Source organism: Patella vulgata, chromosome 8, assembly GCF_932274485.2.
Source record: "Patella vulgata chromosome 8, xgPatVulg1.2, whole genome shotgun sequence".
Classification (NCBI taxonomy): domain Eukaryota; kingdom Metazoa; phylum Mollusca; class Gastropoda; family Patellidae; genus Patella; species Patella vulgata.
The window spans coordinates 18,464,225-18,484,244 of record NC_065886.2 but is presented as its reverse complement, the minus strand read 5'-3'; the positions used below and the strand labels follow the sequence as shown (position 1 = coordinate 18,484,244).

The 20,020-nt window shown below is 34.1% G+C and overlaps 1 long non-coding RNA gene across 1 annotated transcript; it reads left to right on the top strand.

The window, feature by feature from the left end:
* The first annotated feature begins 3,091 nt into the window (after window positions 1–3,091).
* On the top strand, window positions 3,092–5,973 carry LOC126829576 (uncharacterized). Its single transcript, XR_007683460.1, has 4 exons — window positions 3,092–3,138; window positions 3,532–4,196; window positions 4,563–4,656; window positions 5,606–5,973. It is a non-coding gene; the product is annotated as an uncharacterized LOC126829576 (long non-coding RNA).
* The last annotated feature ends 14,047 nt before the right edge of the window (window positions 5,974–20,020 follow it).

The following is a 20,020-nucleotide window of genomic DNA, read 5'->3' as shown; positions in this document are numbered from 1 at the left end:
CTGGAGAACCCTGAGAAAACCAATGTGGTTGGGCAGGCGACCCAACTCCTTGTTATGTACAACCAGGGAATCGAAACCACGTCAGTTGACTCAATGACAGACCTTATGAGTATACGTGCTAACCATTCGGCCACCCCCCGGTTTAAAGCAAAATTTTGATAGATTAATTAGTTTGAATATGTTTTTAGTCTACATATATCATCAAATCACCCAGTTTGTATGCGGGAATGTATCTTTAAAGTCCCAATGTGTCGAGTTAGTGCTATAGACTCACATGCAAACAACACCACTGTGAAAGATGAATCTCTAATAGGAATATTAATCCCAAAATGGTTCAGTTCTGTTTAGTATTTACAAAGATGTGCGGAATTGAAATTTTCATCGATCTATGCAGCATTTGACATTTAGCGATATAATGCGGATGACCAATTGAGTCTATAATACTAAGTGTTCGGTGCAATATCAATCAGAGGACATATTAGCATGGATTAAGCTGTGAAAAATTTATATTTTAGCGGAAAATACCAAATGGCGCATCAGGATTTTAGCAGATAATAATGATGGTTTACTGGTTAAGCCACCTGTTAATTATGAGACAAAATAATCATCAGCTTAATACAAAATATCGTGTTAATTAACATTACGAGGACTGTAAGTCCTAATCAATTACATTAATCATCTCTTTACTGATAATAACAAAAAGAAGATTCAGTCATCGACAAGATCAGATATCATTAAGAAAGATAGGTTGCCAGGCAACGAAACATACGCCCACAGCAGCTAACTTGTACAGGGAGTCAACGGTTGTCTCATATTTTTTCTTTTGTCAGAAATGTAAAAAACATTTACAACACACTAAAATCTGATTACGAATAACAACCCATTTGGCTTGTAGTTCTGCCCTAAACATTTGATATTAATAGCCATAATCATCAGAAATTGTTGAAAATGGAAAGGCTTCTTTGTCTCATGACCTTAAACACTGTATAAATATAAAGTCAATCAGACATTAACTTTGGCCTCTAGAGCGTCCACAAGCAATTGATCAAGGGCCAAAACTCTGGCAGTACAGTAGAATCTGTATGAGCAGCAACTCCTATTCAGCGACATCTCCTTGTAAGCGGTCACGATAAATTCCCCCCGTAAAAATTCTGTTGTTTCATCTCTTTATTCAACGGTCACTCCTCTAATGCGGCCAGCGGTCACTATTTTACTAATAAATTCAACAAAACATCGTCCATTCAACGGCCATTGTTGAATGATACCATCTTGTTGTTCTTTGTAACATGCCCGCTAATCCCGTGAGTAGTAGTTAATTAACTGGACCCCCACTGATTAGGTAAAAAGAAATGTAAAAATAACAATCAACCCGGGATTATGTGTTAATTAACCTTTTGTTTTATTAAACGACTAACCTGATCATTGTTTTCACATGTAACGATCACACATTATTTGATACTGATTGAATAAAATAAAAGTACCAAGTTTTGTCACGATCATCTATATATCTCTTTTCCATTGCCACTTTGTTGTTAAACAGACGTTTTAAAGCCTCCTATAATATTACATACAGAGTTACACCCCCTGTAAATAGGTGATAAAATCAGCGATGGTTTTTTGTTCATGTGCTTTTTTGATAAAATAAAATTAATTCATCGATGGATGGATGGTAGCGACGACAATATAAGACCACATTTCAATGTGGGCATATAAAAATATGGTTTAAAAACACAAGAAACCCAGGAACATGTTGTGGAAGCTACCTGACGGACATACGATCTATTGTGTTATTTGTAATCAACAATTAAATACTAGTAATAAGATATTGCATAATGTTTCCATAGTAACACAATAATTATTTAAATGCGAATTATTGGCAAAACAAGCCAGATCATACACATAATATATCTAAAGATGGACAAATTTAGATGACAACATAATATAATGTGGACGTATCAAAATGTAATGAACATTGAGCTAGAAGTATTTGAAATGGTGAATATATCTGCTATAATAGAAACCGGATCATTAGCCATTAGTAAAACGAACTTACGAAATAACAATCTTTTAAGATATCCATTTAAACAAAAGCAGGGAATAACAATCATGGCTGGATTTAAGTTTATTTTACTGAATAGTTGACACTGTTAAAAATGTGAAGTAAATAATGAACATAAACAAAGAAGTTAAAATGAACCACTGTCAGACTTATGTCACAGCTTTTCTAGAAACATTCATAGTGACATATTCTTATATTTAATTATATAACATATACAGATATCATAATATTCAAAACAAAACATACCCCCACAGCCCTACTTTATCTGAGCAGCCCATTTAGTTCTTCGATTTTTTTTACCTAAATAACAATAGATTTCCAGGTAGTGAATACAAGAAAATATGACTTAAATTATTACCAGTACATATTGTATAAATTGTTTTCTAAACTGACTTTGCCATGAACATATGTACAAACAAGAGATCAAAGGCCCTTAATCAAATAAGTATTAGACTGTATATTTTTGTGATTGATAGTAAATTATTGTATCTATATTATCGTCCCATGTGTAAATCTTCAACTTTAGCCTTTAATAAGTTGGAACATCCACTGAAATATAGAATTTTTACAATTACTGAATAACCATAACCACAAAACTTAACAATGCCTTACAATGTACGAACCTTGTAATTTGATTATAGGCTATATTTGGACTATAAACATATTTAAACTAATTTATCTATCACAAGTTTGCATCAAATCGCTAGGAATTACCCCAAAGTCTAAAAATCTATTTTAAGCCACCTTGTTTGTCATGTAACATGATTGATGACCGACCCATTTACAGCTTGATTTTGTTGTTACTCGCTGTCCATTTATCATAAATATCGAAGCCTAAGTAAATTCTTCTTTTTCTGCCGTTTAATCACAAAGTCTGCTGTACATTTAAGTCACTGTTCTTACAACTGCTAGCTACTGTCATATTGTGGTTTATTCTATATCACTGTGGGCTGAAACCTTATGTTTGGGTTGACACAAGTTGTCTCCCTTATTTTGTAGTTCTTCTGCTTTTTTGATTAATAAAGAAAGAGATTGGAATTCTAACATGGAGAATGCTTGTTTTTCTTTTTCACCCACATGTAACTGTGTAACACCCCTGGATCCAAGGATCCAAATATAACATTACATAACAAGTAATTCCTATGCCAATCAAAAAGACAGCCAGGCAACAGCCTGTCTTTTAGGACTACCCTCACATTTTTTGTCCAGTGTGTGTGCACTCTAAGTGTGTTTTCGGGGAAACCAGTAGTTTTCCAATAAGATAGCATGTCTCTAATTTCCATAATATATAATATATACCAGAATTGACGTACTTTTATTGGAAATGGGCTACCCTTTTGTGGGAATGTAGCTTTAATTGCAGTACAGACATAAAACCTAAAATATTCTAACAATTATAAATAATATTTCAGTAAACTGTTTAATATGTTTTGTTTAGCAATACTTACTTTTGATTTTTTCTTACTTTATAGAATTCTTCCACATAATCGGATCTTCCAAGGAGTTCCACAAAGTCTTCATCATGAGTTATAACTACTAACTGAAAATTTCTTTGTCCTGATCGACTCTTGATAATTCTAACAAATAAATCAAGAATGACTATGGAATGAAATACATAAACATGCATCATAATATATTATTATCTATGTCCTTAAATTGGAAATGAAATGGGGTTTAACATCCTACTGTTCTATTGAATATGGACGTACACTATACAGTGTGCTATGAGGAAAATTTTGCTCAAACAGAGGCACTACAGCCTACTCTTGTATTGAAAATTCCAACTTTCAAGGGTTCTTTTACATACACTACAATGTGTAAACAGTACCTCGGTTTTTCGTCCCATCCAAACGACTACATATTGTTCCTTGCCAGGCCCTCTGTAATGCACCACGGACAAGAGAGAGAGAGAGAAATGGGGTGTAACGTCCACTCGACATATGGTTCAACTTTATTTCAATAATTCGCTTGCGCATAGGGTTCTTTAGCAGTGGGAGGAAACTGGAGGACCCGGAGAAAACCCATGAGGTTGGACACCACGGACAAGGTCAACACAGGACCTCCCAGTTAGCGGGGACAATATATGACGACTGCAAAACCTGAATTGTGTAATTAATGAGACTAACTAACAATAGATGTAAGTATTACTCACTCAACTAGAGCATATGCCAGTCCTTCTATATTTTCACGATCTAAATTAGTTGTCGGTTCATCTAAAGCTAAAATACCACAATTTACACAAAATGTTTCAGCTAACGCAAGACGAATTATTAAGGATGCTAATACCTGTAATACAAAAATACATATCTGAGATGATGAGTTTTAAGAATTTGACTTCATGTAATAAACTTGTACTTGCATCCTGATGACGTATTCACATGCTGATTGGTGAAATAAGCATGTACACTTGTATGCTGATTGATAAAATGGATGCATGCTCACATTGGATTATTGATCAATTACAAAAGAGAACAAATTGTGTTGGAATTTATTCTATTTTAAGTATGTTTCAGGAAATGTTCTCTCCGGTGACTTTCCGATCTCAATGGGAGAAGTGCCAAACTGCAGATGGCCAGTAGAATGTGCAACTTTGAGAGGTATTTAGTAACACACTAAACTTGTATATGGAATCACAATTATTGTGTATTAACATGCAACATTTTGACAATTATTCTCTCGTCTTTATCAAGCAAATGATAACATATAGGTTCGTGGGGTTTAATGTCTGCTTCCACCTACATTTTGTATATCTAGGTTGTCGTTCTTCTTAGGGTTGAACGTCTGCTCCCACCTACATCTAGGTTGTCGCTGTTCTTCTTAGGGTTTAACGTCAGCTTCCACTATGGGTCATATCACAGACAAGTCTTATTTTTACTATATTTAGCACATGCATAGGGTTTTTTCCTGTGGGAGGAAACCAGAGTAAACCCACAAAGGTTGAGAAGGTGCCCTTATCTCCAAGGCACATACACTCACACCAGGGTTCATTAACCATAGGACCTGGTTGTGCTGCTTGATCTGGATGCTTTCAACAAGTTTTCTGGTCCTCTTATGTACATGTGTTGATTGGTGTTAAGGAGTTCAAGTTCAAACCATGGCATCTTGTATCTCAGATGTTACTTGATTCATATTTCTAAAGGTCTCTTGGTTTTCCCAAATTTGTCTAATTCTTGGGAGTCCTCGATTTAGTTATTGTTATTTCATATATATTATTTAAAGTAGAATGGTTGTTCTTACCTTTTGTCCAGCACTACATCTGCCTCTCATATCTAGTGCTGCATCACCTTTGATCATAACGACCCGATAATTATAATTACGTCTAGTTTTCATCTGGGCACCATCATCATCATCGGATCGAATTTCTATCGTCTCTATATCTAAAACAAAAAGGGACATAGCGTTGACAAGCAATAAAAATACATCCACTAGCAGCTTTGTTTTATGAGAGATAATGAGAGATTGGGTTTAACGCCCACTTGACACATACTAGGTCATTTCGGGAATAACATGGTTCAATTTTATTTCAATAATTCGCTTGCATTACAGGATCTATAGCTGTGTGAGGAAACCAGAGGACCCGGGGAAAAACCATGAGGCTTGAAGGTAACCATACTCCTTGTCACATACAAGCGAGGAATCAAAACCAAGCCACTTAACTTAAGAATTGGAATGTGTGCATGATGAATCCCAGCAAGGTTTTACAGTAAAATCTCAAAAACATTCAATACATGAACTCTGACCAGTAGAGGGGCAATTTAGATAGACTTTCTCGTTTTTTACAATCATAGCAATCTCAGCAAGTTTGGTAAAAATATTTTCAAAAACTCGGACTGTAGAGCCTTTTAAAATGTTTTGTTGAAAGGGGCAATAACTGCATAACACTTCAAATGTTGTTCACTCGGTCACAATCAGAAAAAAATACAGATCTATATTGTGTTTTGTTTTAGAATACTTGCGATGGCTGCCACTATTTGAAGATCTGGCCGGTTGTAGTGAAATAATAATAATAATAATAATAATGTACATTTATATAGCGCTTAATCCATCCATGAGCATGCTCTAAGCGCTGTAAGTTAATAGCTACTGTAGATAATACATCGTGAACATATGCGTCTTAAGTCTAGATCGAAATTGAGCAACTGTTTCTGAACACTTTATTTTGTCAGGTAAGTCATTCCATAGTCGTGGACCATATACACTGAAGGCTTTATCACCAAAAGATTTTAATTTAGTTGAAGGTACAGCAAGTGATAGATTATTCTGTGAACAGAGTGGTCGGTTTGGTACATAAGGCTGCATAAGATCTGTGATATAGGATGGAGCCGAATCATGCCGAGACTTGTAGACCAGTGTTAAGATTTTAAAGTTTATACGAGCCTCTATTGGTAACCAGTGAAGCGATTTAAGGACAGATGTTATATGTTGACGTTTGGCTGTTCTTGTGATGATTCTGGCACAGTTGTTCTGAATTATTTGAAGTCGCTTTAATAATAAAGATTGTGCCAGGGGTCATACAAGATTAGTCAATCGATTAACCAATCAGGGCCAGTGTGTATATTTGGAAATACCACTTTTGCTTTAGTGAATGTCTAGTCACAGTTCCTCATCCTACATGACAAAAACTCAACTCAACAGAGAGGTAGAGAAATGGGGTTTAAAGCCCACTTGACACAAACTAGGTCATTTCAGGACTAACACATGGTTCAATTTTATTTCAATACTTCATGTGCGTGCAGTGGGAGGAAACCAGAGAACCCGGAGAAAACCCACAAGGTTGGACAAGCAACCCTACTCCTTGTCATGTACAAGCAGAGAATTAAAACCACACAACTTGACTCATTGACAGACCTTGTGATTTAACTGGTGCCGGTTAACCATTCAACCACCCAACCCCCCTCGACTCAACAGACAATTTGATTGGCTAATCCCTCACATCAACCAAAACGCAGGTTATTCAACAAGTTTTCCAGATCCTAGTGTAGTGATGCGAAATTTTGAATTATAAAATACAAAATGAAATGGGATCTGTGTTTTAATCAGATTGACCAGGCCAATAAACCCAGTCAGTTTGTATGAAAAATCATCCTACCATCACTTGCCCAAATCACATATATAAAGAGTATACAGACAGAATGATGTATGAGGGGGTTGACATAAAAATATCAAATAAACTTTAAAGGAGCTAAATCACTTATATTTTAGACCTAGAAATTGACACAAATGAGTCGCAATTTATACAATAATGTAATATGAATGTATATAAACTGATTACATTCAATCGTTTCCGTTTTTACTCTTAATTTCAAATCAGTTATGTTCGGTGAAATACGCCAGAAGTTTCAATCGAATTTCAATCTCTAGCATCTGGTTAATACAGTCTACACCGATAGTATTTATTGCACATGCTCTCGAGATAAGAATGTGATGTCACCGTTTGACACGACTTGAGGAATATGTCTAGCCTTGTTCTTCGAGTACCTTGTTACAAATGGCGCTGAAACGCATTATGGTATTCGATTCATGTACCAATGGTAAAATGTTTATTTTGTCTTAAATATTTGATATCAGAAGCCCATCTTTTCCCGGTAAGATCACATTATCAATGTTGATTTAAATTGACAAATAATTCGTGTTTTCAATGTCAAAGACTTTGGATGATATCGAGTTAGAGACATAGCTACTTTAAAATAAACTCTTCAAATCAATATAGAATGTGACTAATGATGAACAATAACCATGTAGAAAATTATAATCAGGAAAAAAACAAATAAATCAATATATCATCTGATATACCTTCCTCATTCTGGTAAAAATAAATCAAAACATTTAATTATAAAGCAGCTTAAGGGCCTTAGTTTCTATTATTTCACATGGCTGACGAATATATAACAAGCATTGATTAGGAAACGAATCGTTGTAAATTTGATGCTCATTATCAAAATGGACACCAGTACAAATTACATGAAATTGGCTGATAGATTAAATGATAACCTGGTTACACGGTATTACATTACATTATTGTCAACAAACTATTGCACTGCATAATACACGAAAAGTTAATTACAGTATAACGGTGATACATTCGAACAGGTTTTTTTTGGATCGGATAATAATTGTGACCTCTAGAGGTACCACAACCTAAAAATGTGATTGTTCGTACAATCAGGGGCCATAATCCAGGAAGTTACGATCAGATATGTGCGAATATCAACAGGAACCAAGATCTTTGGGTTATAAACATGCATATCAAGTTTCATCAAAAGTGACCTTGAGTGTCCACAAGCCAAAAATGTGATTTTTCGTACACTCAGGGGCTATAATCTATTAAGTTATGGTCCAATACATACCAATATCGAAAGGAACCAAGATCTTTGGAAGATAGACCTATATTTCAAGTTTCGTCTAAATTGAATAAAAATTGTGACCTGTAGAATGTCTACAAAAATTTTTTGGACAGACATCCGGATGGACAGGGGCGACGGCATAATACGTCCACATGAAAATGTAGTCGTATAAAAATAGATAATGCAAAATGAATATACCAGTATTAAAAATTTCACTAAAATTACTTTATTTTGATCATAGTTATCAATGGCTGTAATTTTGACAAGATGTGTGCATTGATCTTAATCACTGTACTGGTCATTTGAGTCTTAGCCTCACCTCTTTTTTAAATTAAATCATTAAAATCAGAGCCATCCGATGGCATCAAGAGTTCATACTAGATTTTATATACACATTATGGCAAGTTCACATCAATCTGGTTAAAATTATTCGACATATTACCCTTAAGCATCAGACACCCAAAAACACTTTTCAATTTTTCAATTGCAGCCTTAATCCGGTTGATTGGCTGGGGATGTCACAGGGACTACACATAGTTATATACATTATCTATCACTGTCTATAAGCACAGTAAGCACAGAAATACGAATGGTGCCATTCACTTGTCTATATAATCGTTATTAGCTATATGTCAATAATAATAACAATTTCTATACACAAAGAACAACGTTTGTCACAACCCCATTTGAAATTCAAAGCCAATCAATGCTGAGAATCTTATTACCATGTAAGGTTAAATTTGGCGCGAAAATTGCATGGTATTCATGGCCATGAATATCAAATACATCTGATACCAATTGGTGAGTGATAAATAGTCATGGACACTTGACATGCTTTGAGAGTATGTTCACAGATGAAGAATTTATCGCCTCAACAGAACCACTGAGCTGCACATGTGACACGCAGTAGCGCCATACACGAGGGAGGGGTTCATTGTCAAATTTGACACTTCAAGGAAGGGTTGATGAAAACTGCCGCTTGCTGGTTTATCCTATCCATGTTTGCTTTCCTATCGGTTCTTGCATAAGATTTACTGTTTAGCGTATCTTTGCTTTAGTGTGTTATGTTTAATTTGATCGGGAGACGTGTTCGTCGACGTCAACGTCAACAGACAACACTGCAAGAATTTGCCGTGACACTGCAAGAGGAGTGGGTCAGATTGCCCCAAATTGTGATTGGACGGTTGATAAGGAGCATGCCACGAAGAATATCTGAATGTCTAAGGATTGGTGTAACAATTACTCATTATTAAGACAAAAATCAAAAACGTCCATTTTCACTTTTGACAATGTATCTCTTTGCGAGTGAAATGGGGCGGGCAGATTAGTCGCCCATATGAACTGTTTATGTTCATGTGTAGGCAATTGGGCTGTTATTAACATACACTGGTTACCTCTAATAAAAACAGCAGTGCATTTCCGCAGTTTTGTATTGTTTCTGAATATTCCCTACTTTTTTTTGAAGAGTATATAATTATTACTTGAAACCATTTCACTCTATAAAAGCCCATAATCAATTATTTCTATTGTTTTCATAGATTTTTATGTAGTGACATTGATAAAAATTTCACACCAATCTTGTTGTTTTAATCGGAAGTCAATTATTGTTGGTTTACTTTTGGCTTATTCTTATTAAAATGACACAGGGAATATGGCTACAGTGACTGTCTTTGTTATGATATTATAAAACAAATTCTAAATTGGATCTTAAATTAAAATAAATTACAAAACAAATTATTCTGTTGTCAATTGTTTTATTTAATTAGGGGGTTAAGGAATCAGTCAGGCATTAATGAATACACACGCCGGCTGTATATAGGTATTTAAGGAATAAAAATTCCTACATCTGAGGGGATTAAAATAATTTTCGATAATTGGCAAAGTCGTTTTTACGGAAGATCTATATTTGCGACTTTGAGTCAAGATAGCTGAATTAATTCTAATCAGATTGGTGTTAACTTGCCGTAAAAAGCATAGAGTAATCACTGGCTATAAGTACATACAATTTAGTTTTCTTATCTACTGTGCTCAAAGAAAGACCTGCAATAGGCAGATTTACCTTTTACATAATGCCTGTTTAAACCAAAGATAATTTTCCAGATATAAAATAATCCATAATGTTCATCATCATTATAATCTCAATATCTACCTATTAGAAACTCGTAACCTGATGAGCTTACAGTTTGCAATGAGAAATCAACGTTCATTTTATGTCCAACATCAGAAGAGAAACAATTACTATAATTAGTGGATCGAAATGGAACTTTATAGAAATCAAAGTAATTTCAACACATCAGGATTTAGAGATAAAATAGAAAATGTGCAAATCTCAATAAAAGCATTGACAGGTGTTATTGGATTAACCACTGCTGTATTAAATGCTGTGACCTGGGTAGCAATATTCAAAACTAAATCTATTATACCACGTTTAAAAGTTTGTTATTCAGGATTTGTTGTTTCTGGTATATTCATTGGAACCACTGGCATGCAAATAAGTCTGATGCCATCTGAAATTCTGAATAGAGACAGTTTCTGCATTTACCGTGTTACCTATGGATTAACATCTCTATTAATGGCTTTGTTTGTAGCAGTGATGATAACTGTTGAGCGCTTTCTTTCCATAAGGTTCCCATTTCTTTTTAGAAAAGTGGTAACATGGAAAAAAGTTTTAATTTGCAAGATATTAATCTTTCCCATTTCACTTGCAATTGTTTTTGCCTTTTATATGAATGGATTTGGCGGTGTATATTCGTGTGACTATATTGCTTGTGGTAGCTTAGGACTATGTCGTTTTATGTCATTGACGTATTTAACAGCCATTTTTGCACTGTTGGGAATGTACTTATACATCTATATAGTAATTCGTCAACATCTTAGAGTAATAGTTCCTATTACAGTGGTACACCAGGAGGAACCCACCAGCAGTTTTAGAGCTATAGCTAGGAGTGAAACAAAGACAACAATTACTATAGCTGTTCTTCTGCTAGCTTTTGTTCTCTGTTACCTACCGATAGGCAGTATTTTTTTCTATATAAGTATAACAGATGAAGTTCTACTCATTCCGTATGATCAAACTATTCGTGCAATCATCTTGATCTTTCTTTCACTGAACAGTTTTCTAAATCCCATCGCCTATTACTGGAGAATCAAGGGATGTCGAACAGAAATAAAAAAGTTGTTTGGAAGAAAATCAACAGCTGTTCATGATATATCAGCCAGATCAGTGACAACTTAAAGGCAAAGGACTTCTGTAATTCAATCTCCCTAAGATCTCAGTTCCTTTCGATATTGGCATGTATCGGCCCGTAACTTCATGGATTATGGCCCCTGATTGTATGAAAAATCGCGTTTTTAGTTTGTGGACCCTATAGAGGTCACAATTTTTATCCGATTTTGTTGAAACTTGAAATGTAAGTTTATAACCCAAAGATCTCGGTTCCTGTCGATATTCACGCATATCGGACCATAACTTCCTGAATTATGGCCCCTGATTGTACGAAAAATCGCATTTTTAGCTTGTGGACCCTATAGACCTATTTTACTAATTCTTTTTTCTTTGTGTACCTTAAAACATTTACTTCAAATCTGCTATTTCCGATTTTTGAAATTCGAAAATGACGTGATTGGCATTTCATCCCGGAAGTAAAACCAAATTTATGACTTCTTTAATATTAGTACGATTTTCATGAAATTTGGAAATCAGTAGATCCCATTGATCCAAATTCAATGATATCAATAAATAGTTATGGAAAAACGTCTACTTATTTATTTGGAATAGAAGGCCTTTATAGAAACTTTTTTATAATTATTAAGATTATTTCATTTTTTATGAGTAATATTTTCCTTGTTATATTATATCACTTCATCATCTTTTAAGATTGGCTACAACAATAAGGTTTATTTTAGTCTTAATTGCACATATAATCACTACACATAAGATAGTTATTACAAGTTGATTACCGTTATCTTAATATAACTCATGCAATCGTACTGTAGTTGCCATTATTATCTGTCCAGTAGTCTTGTATCTATCATCATTTCATTGGAATAAACCATTGCGTAACTAAGCAGATGATCATAAAGCAATTAACTTTCCCTTTACCATAGAGGAAATGCATAAAGGTTTAAGTAGCAAAATTGACTCGGCGGTTGGTGAAGATCAAATAAAATATAGCATGTTAAGAAAACTCTCTGGGTCATTATGTAATTTAATTCTTGAATTATTCAATAAATCATGGTCAGAAGGAATAATTCCTACAAGCTGGAAAACAGCAACGATAACCCCGTTGATTAAACCATTAAAAGATATCCACAGCTCTTGAGTGGCTTGTGTCATCCATCATCAAAGAGCAGTCATTGTGTTAGACTCCCATAGCAGCATAAAGTCAATAATACATGACAAAAAAACACCTAGACCAGAAATTTTTCAGAATATTCGAGGAAGTGTTTATTCCCTCCGAAACAAAAATAAAACCGTAGAATTTACATGGATACCATTCCATGTTGGCATAGTAGGCAATGAGTCTGAATACTTAAAATATAGCGTTCAGGAATTTAATAGCATCGTCAAAACTAAAATTAAATCAGAATGGAGAATTGAGTTGGCCAGAGCAAATACTTTTAGATTCAATTTAAACAACGATCTGGTTGTAAAGACGGAGATCAATCACCCATTACACAAAATTTGTGGCTTAAAGGAGCTAAGTTGCTAATATTTGGGATCTAGAAATTGACAAATGGGTCGCAACGCATATAATAATGTAATATGAATGTATATAAACTGATTTACATTCAATCGTTTCCGTTTTTACCCTAATTTCAAATCAGTTATGTTCGGCGAAATACGCCTAAAGTCTCAATCAATGGCAATCTCTAGCGTCTGGTTATTCCAGTCTACACCAATAGTATTTATTGCACATGCTCTCCAGATAAGAATATGGGGTCACCGTTTGACAGGACTTGTGGTATATGTCTAGCCTTGTTCTTCGAGTCCCTTGTTACAAATGGCACTGAAACGCATTATGGTACACGATTCGTGTACCAATGGTAAAATGTATATTTTGTCTTAAATATTGGATATCAGAAGCTTATCTTTTCCCGGTAAGATCACAACATCAATGATGATTTAAATTGACCAATAATTCGTGTTTTCAATGTCGAAGACTTTGGATGATATTGAGTTAGAGACTTAGCTACTTTAATTACACAAGATTAAGAACTAAGGATTTAATTACTGACCATAAATTTAACCCAGTGAAGTGCGAATGTGGCCACAATTTGACCGTTAATCATGTCATCATTGCATGCAATAATTTGGAAGAGAAAAGACTCCCTGTACAAAGCTTAATGGAAGAAGCCAAACTTCAATATACCCTCCAAAATATACTTTTCCCAACTCAGAATATGTCATATAAAATTTATGAAGCTATCGCAAAGTTCATAGCAGAATCAGGAATTTACTGTTAAGTTAGTTGTGTTAAAAGAGCACTAGTCAAGGAAAGATAACTGGTTGTGTAGACCAGATTGGTCCCTAAGCCACAACCATTATTAACAATGACAGTGCACATCAGTCAATTTAATTTAATCTGTGTTTAAAAATTTATCTATTCTTATAAATGGTTCAATTTGTTTTATTGTTATTTTTGTGTGTTGCTGCTGACTCTTCTTTTCTTTTCAGGCAACTTTTATCTGTGGAGAGCTGTACGCAAGAAAAACTCTAAAGGAATGCCTATAAGTCTTGAACTTATAACTAATTTTAACATTATGGAATTTATTGGCTGAACACTTTTAATATGCAAATAATCTACGGGTCCAGCTATGTGGTTTTTACTGCGAGCATTTTCCTTTCCCACAGGGTTTTTTCTATCCGCTCTGTTGACACCAAACATTAGTCAGCAGGACCTACTGTTTTAACTTTATTATGACAGCAAATTTATAAGTGTGTTTTAAGAAACTTTTGATATCCGAGGATTTTTTTTATTTTGTGTTTTTAACAATTTTCAAGTGTAAATAATTTAATTAAATCAACCTGTCCATAATATCATATTTATTGTATTGACATTAAATCTGTAATAAACAACAATTTGTATTACTGTATTAGCTTGATAACGTTGAGAGAATACTCTTCGAAACATCACCCAAATAGATAAGTAGCTATTTTGGCCATAAGTGTTATAGTTTATTGCTGTATCCAGTTATTGAATGCCTCTCAAAGATTATTCAATGATATCATTAGAAATTTCCTAACTTATCTCCCCTTGGAGAAATTAAGGGACAAATTTTTGAAAAAATAAAAAAAAATTAGGTCAAAGTTCCTTGAAATTTGTTTTCTGTACTAGCTAAGAAATTACTGATGCGTACACAAAATATGGAGTTTGTCGATCGAACCTGAAGTGCCACCCTTTTGAAACATGAAAAATCCCGAAGGCTTTTGTGATATTTTACTTACAGACATGGGAGTTAAATTTTCCGAATCCTTGAAGGAATGCCGAAAAAACGGTAAGAGCAGAAATTTGATTTAGGCCAACTGATGGTAACCATTTAAAAATGAATATGAAAAATAGTGAAAAATCTAGATTAACGGGCTTGCAAATAAACGCAATAGGCCGTAGATTGTTAAATTTATCTCCTATTTCTGAAATTAATATATTTCTGGATAGCCTGGCTCATGGTCAAATTTTTAGTATTTGAAAACTTCAGAATTTTGAATTTCCACTTCAATGTTTTTCAAGCCGATAAAGTCTTTTTACAAGTGAAAATTCACATTAACCTCTTGGAAATATTCGGAATAGGCCGTCGCTTCGTGAAGTCGTCTCCTATTTCCAAATTAAATTATTAATATATTTCTGGTTAGCCTCCATCCAAGAATGGGTGGTGGCTTTGCATAAATATATTTTCAAAACGTTTTACAAATCCGAAATCACAGAAATTTACTGATGAAAAATTTGACCTACATAGCTGTAACTTTGTGACTTTTTGATTTATTTTACTAACTCTTTTTTCCATTTTATTTTATTTTTCAATATTTTCCCAGCCATTTTTTTTGTTTTTCTGCCATTTTTCAGTCCTTATCCTTCATTTTCAATTCATTTTCTGATCCGTCCCATTTTTAAATGGCTTGATCTGTTTTTTACTGAATTTTCTTGAACAGAAAGTCAATCTGATTACAGCAATACAAGTATTAGTTATTTTCCTTTATTTTTCAGATAATTTTTTCGCCTGGGTGAAATCTTTCTCTATATATTTAAGCTTATAACTTTGCAAGTTTTTGACCGATTTTAATAATTATTTTTTTCTTATTGAGATTCTTTATATAACCCATGACATGTGACAGGAAGTGACCGTGAATATGAAAGCTTTCATATCTGCCTGGCAGATCTAGTTTTATTTATGTTTTAGTGCTTATATTTTTTAACATGTTAAGACTGGTTCTTAGTTCTTCTTCTGGCAAGTTAGTATTACCAGCTTGCTTAATTAACTGATAAATCAAAATACAATATTTGTTGATAGAATAATGAAGGGACTTGCTCAAATTACATATTTTATGAGATGTTTTGCTGTAACCTTGATAGTGTTTTCTCATTAAGTTATCAAATGCATAGGTTGTATAAATGTGGGTGTATAAAAACTAAAATGAAGACAAATCTAAAATGAAGAATTAAAATACTTGGTCGTCTACAAACTCATTCCAATTTGTGTTGTTAAATTATTTTATTTCATATAATTTAAATACATAATGGTTGTAGTAATAGCTGTACGATCGGTAGACATATGAATCTTTCTAGCACTTCTTGGGTTAACTGGCTGCACATTATAACCAAGAAATTAATAGGAATCAGATGGAAATACTTAAATTTATGTTAAATTGGTATCTAAATTTTAAAGTTTTAACAGCATTATTTGGGATGTGTCTTATAAGTGGGGTAGGTAATGGTCTCATTCAATACACCATTACACTATTCAGCATATACAGTAATATCTGGCATATAATATATCTATAAAGGAGATTAAAATAAATCGCTTGCAGTATTACGGCACTACTCGTGTCTTTGACAAGGATTTACAGCTCAGCCCTATTATTAAGAAAGCCCAAAGTGATTTATTATTCAGACAATTATATATCATAGTTGACAGGTGGACAATTATACAAGAACACTTTATTCCTGTATTCCAGTTTACCCAGCTGTTATTGGGTACATAATGCAAGGTAAATTTTGGACAGATATAACCTCTCAAGGGAGATAAGATCATCCCAGTATATTCTGTCTCGAGACCAGGTTAATGAAGTATAATTCACAGAGAGAGAAAGCAAGATTTCTTTTGTCACTATAACCCATCTGATGCTGGCGATTCACACTATTTCTAGAACACTTGATACCACTTCTCCATTAATAACTTCACACAACTAACAATATTTTGCAATGAAGTTTTTATAATGAGCATAATACATTGTACTTACCATTTCCTTTGTAGGTATTTCTCCACAGCTCTCTGATAATCTTGTTTATATCTTTCATTTTCTGGTTATGGTAGTTCATTATCGCCCTGCATCAAATAATGATAATATCTAATCACAAGTAATAAATATGTATAGAAAGATATTCAAAATCAGTTTAATGAATTGAAATAATGTATTGATAATTATAAAAATAACAGATATCAACCAGTTAGAATTGAAAAAAAAACCAACCCAACAAACCATGTCTAGGGGGAAAATTAGACAGAAAAGCAAGTGATAAATGTGTTTTACAGTAATGTTCATTTGACACAAACCAGGTCATTTTAGGGGAGAACATATTGAATATTTTTATTTCAACAATTCTTTAGAAATGGGAGAGAACCAAATTATTGAGAGAAAATACCAAAGGTTAGGCAGGTGACCCCTACGCCTTGTCACCTAAAATACAAACCACCTATACCAGAAACTGAAAGTAATTGTCATAAATTGTTTAAAATTAACAGGGTGCTCTCTGTCTGACTAGAATCTAATGTATAGAAGGTGAACAAGCCACTGTCTGGTGTCTGGGCAAAACTTTCATCCCAAGCAGTGCACACATGACAACAGATAAACAAATGATCTTTTCAAAATGAACAAAGTATTGTGATGATGGGACGTTAAATGCCATTCCTTTTGTTTTGTTCGTGTAACATTACCAAGGTACAGTAGAATCTGTATGAGCAGCCACTCCTATTCAGCGACATCTCCTTGTAAGCGGTCACGATAAATTCCCCCCGTAGAAATTCTATTGTTTCATCTCTTTTTTCCACGGTAACTCCTCTAACGCGGCCAGCAGTCACTATTTTACTAATAAATTCAACAAAACATCGCCCATTCAACGGCCATTGTTGAATGATACCATCTTGTCGTTCTTTGTAACACCCCCACTAATCCTGTGAGTAGTAGTTAATTAACTGGACCCCCACTGATCAGATAAAAAGAAATGTAAAAATAACAATCAACCCGGGGTTATCTGTTAATTAATCTTTTGTTTTATTAAACAACTAACCTGATCATTGTTTTCACGCGTAACGACACATTATTTGATAATGATTGAATAAAATAAAAGTACCAAGTTTTGTCACGATCATCTAATATCTCTTTTCCATTGCCACTTTATTGTTAAACAGACGTTTTAGCACCTCCTATAATATTACATACAGAGTTACACCCCCTGTAAATAGGTGATAAAATTAGCGATGTTTTTTTGTTCATGTGCTTTTTTGATAAAATAAAATTAATTCATCAATTTTCTTCACAAAAATGGATAAATATTATGGAATGCATCACAATGGTAGACAGTAGTATCGAAGGTTGGTACAAAATGACAAGTTTACAGAAGTTATGTCCGAGATTTGAGTAAAGAATTTTCGTTTGGCGCAAGATTCAGCGACGGTCAAATTTACTGCTTCCAATGCATTCAAGCGTAATATTTAATTTATGTCAGCACAAAAAGCACCACGATTTTATTAAGAGGCCACTCCCGTTAAGTTATGTCCGAGATTTGAGTAAAGAATTTTCGTTCGGCGCAAGATTCAGAGATGGTCAAATTTACCGCTTCCAATACATCCAAGCGGAATATTTAATTTATGTCAGCACAAAAAGCAATGAGATTTTATTAAGAGGCCACTCCCGTTAAGCGGTCAGTTGTGAAAATTCCCTTGGGTGGCTGCTTAATGCAGATTCTACTGTACAGTAGAATCTGTATGAGCAGCCACTCCTATTCAGCGACATCTCCTTGTAAGCGGTCACGATAAATTCCCCCCGTAGAAATTCTATTGTTTCATCTCTTTTTTCCACGGTAACTCCTCTAACGCGGCCAGCAGTCACTATTTTACTAATAAATTCAACAAAACATCGCCCATTCAACGGCCATTGTTGAATGATACCATCTTGTCGTTCTTTGTAACACCCCCACTAATCCTGTGAGTAGTAGTTAATTAACTGGACCCCCACTGATCAGATAAAAAGAAATGTAAAAATAACAATCAACCCGGGGTTATCTGTTAATTAATCTTTTGTTTTATTAAACAACTAACCTGATCATTGTTTTCACGCGTAACGACACATTATTTGATACTGATTGAATAAAATAAAAGTACCGAGTTTTGTCACGATCATCTAGTATCTCTCTTAGCGCCTCCTATAATATTACAAACAGAGTTACACCCCCTGTAAATAGGTCATGAAATTAGCGATGTTTTTTTTGTCCATGTGCTTTTTTGATAAAATAAAATGAATTCATCGATTTTCTTCACAAAAATGGATAAATATTATGGAATGCATCACAATGGTAGACAGTAGTATCGAAGGTTGGTACAAAATGACAAGTTTACAGAAGTTATGTCCGAGATTTGAGTAAAGAATTTTCGTTTGGCGCAAGATTCAGCGACGGTCAAATTTACCGCTTCCAATGCATTCAAGCGTAATATTTAATTTATGTCAGCACAAAAAGCACCAAGATTTTATTAAAAGGCCACTCCCGTTAAGTTATGTCCGAGATTTGAGTAAAGAATTTTCGTTCGGCGCAAGATTCAGCGACGGCCAAATTTACCGCTTCCAAGCGTAATATTTAATTTAATATTTATGTCAGCACAAAAAGCAATGAGATTTTATTAAGAGGCCACTCCCGTTAAGCGGTCAGTTGTGAAAATTCCCTTGGGTGGCTGCTTAATGCAGATTCTACTGCATATACATTTCAAGTCAATCAGATGATCATTTTAACCTCAAGATTTTTTATAATTGATCAAGGGTAATAACTCTGAATGTAATCATAGGAAATAAAGAAATCTGGTAGGTAGACATATTTCACTAAACTGAAATTAGATAATAAATTTTGTTAAAATGTTCACAATATTCTACAAAGCAATAATGCTTGAAATTATTATCTAGTGTTCACAAGAAAGAGTTGACCACAGAAGGAGAGACGGGTGACATTTCAATGTTGGCATATAAAAATCACTAACCTGTCCATGGCTTTGTAATATTTCTCTAAATCTTTATTAGACAGCTCTGTTGTCTGAAAATAAATAGGGAAAATTTGATAATATTGACTTTCTTATTCTGCAAGGGTAACAAGCTTTCTTGTCTTATACTCTTGTATAACAACTTGTGAATACT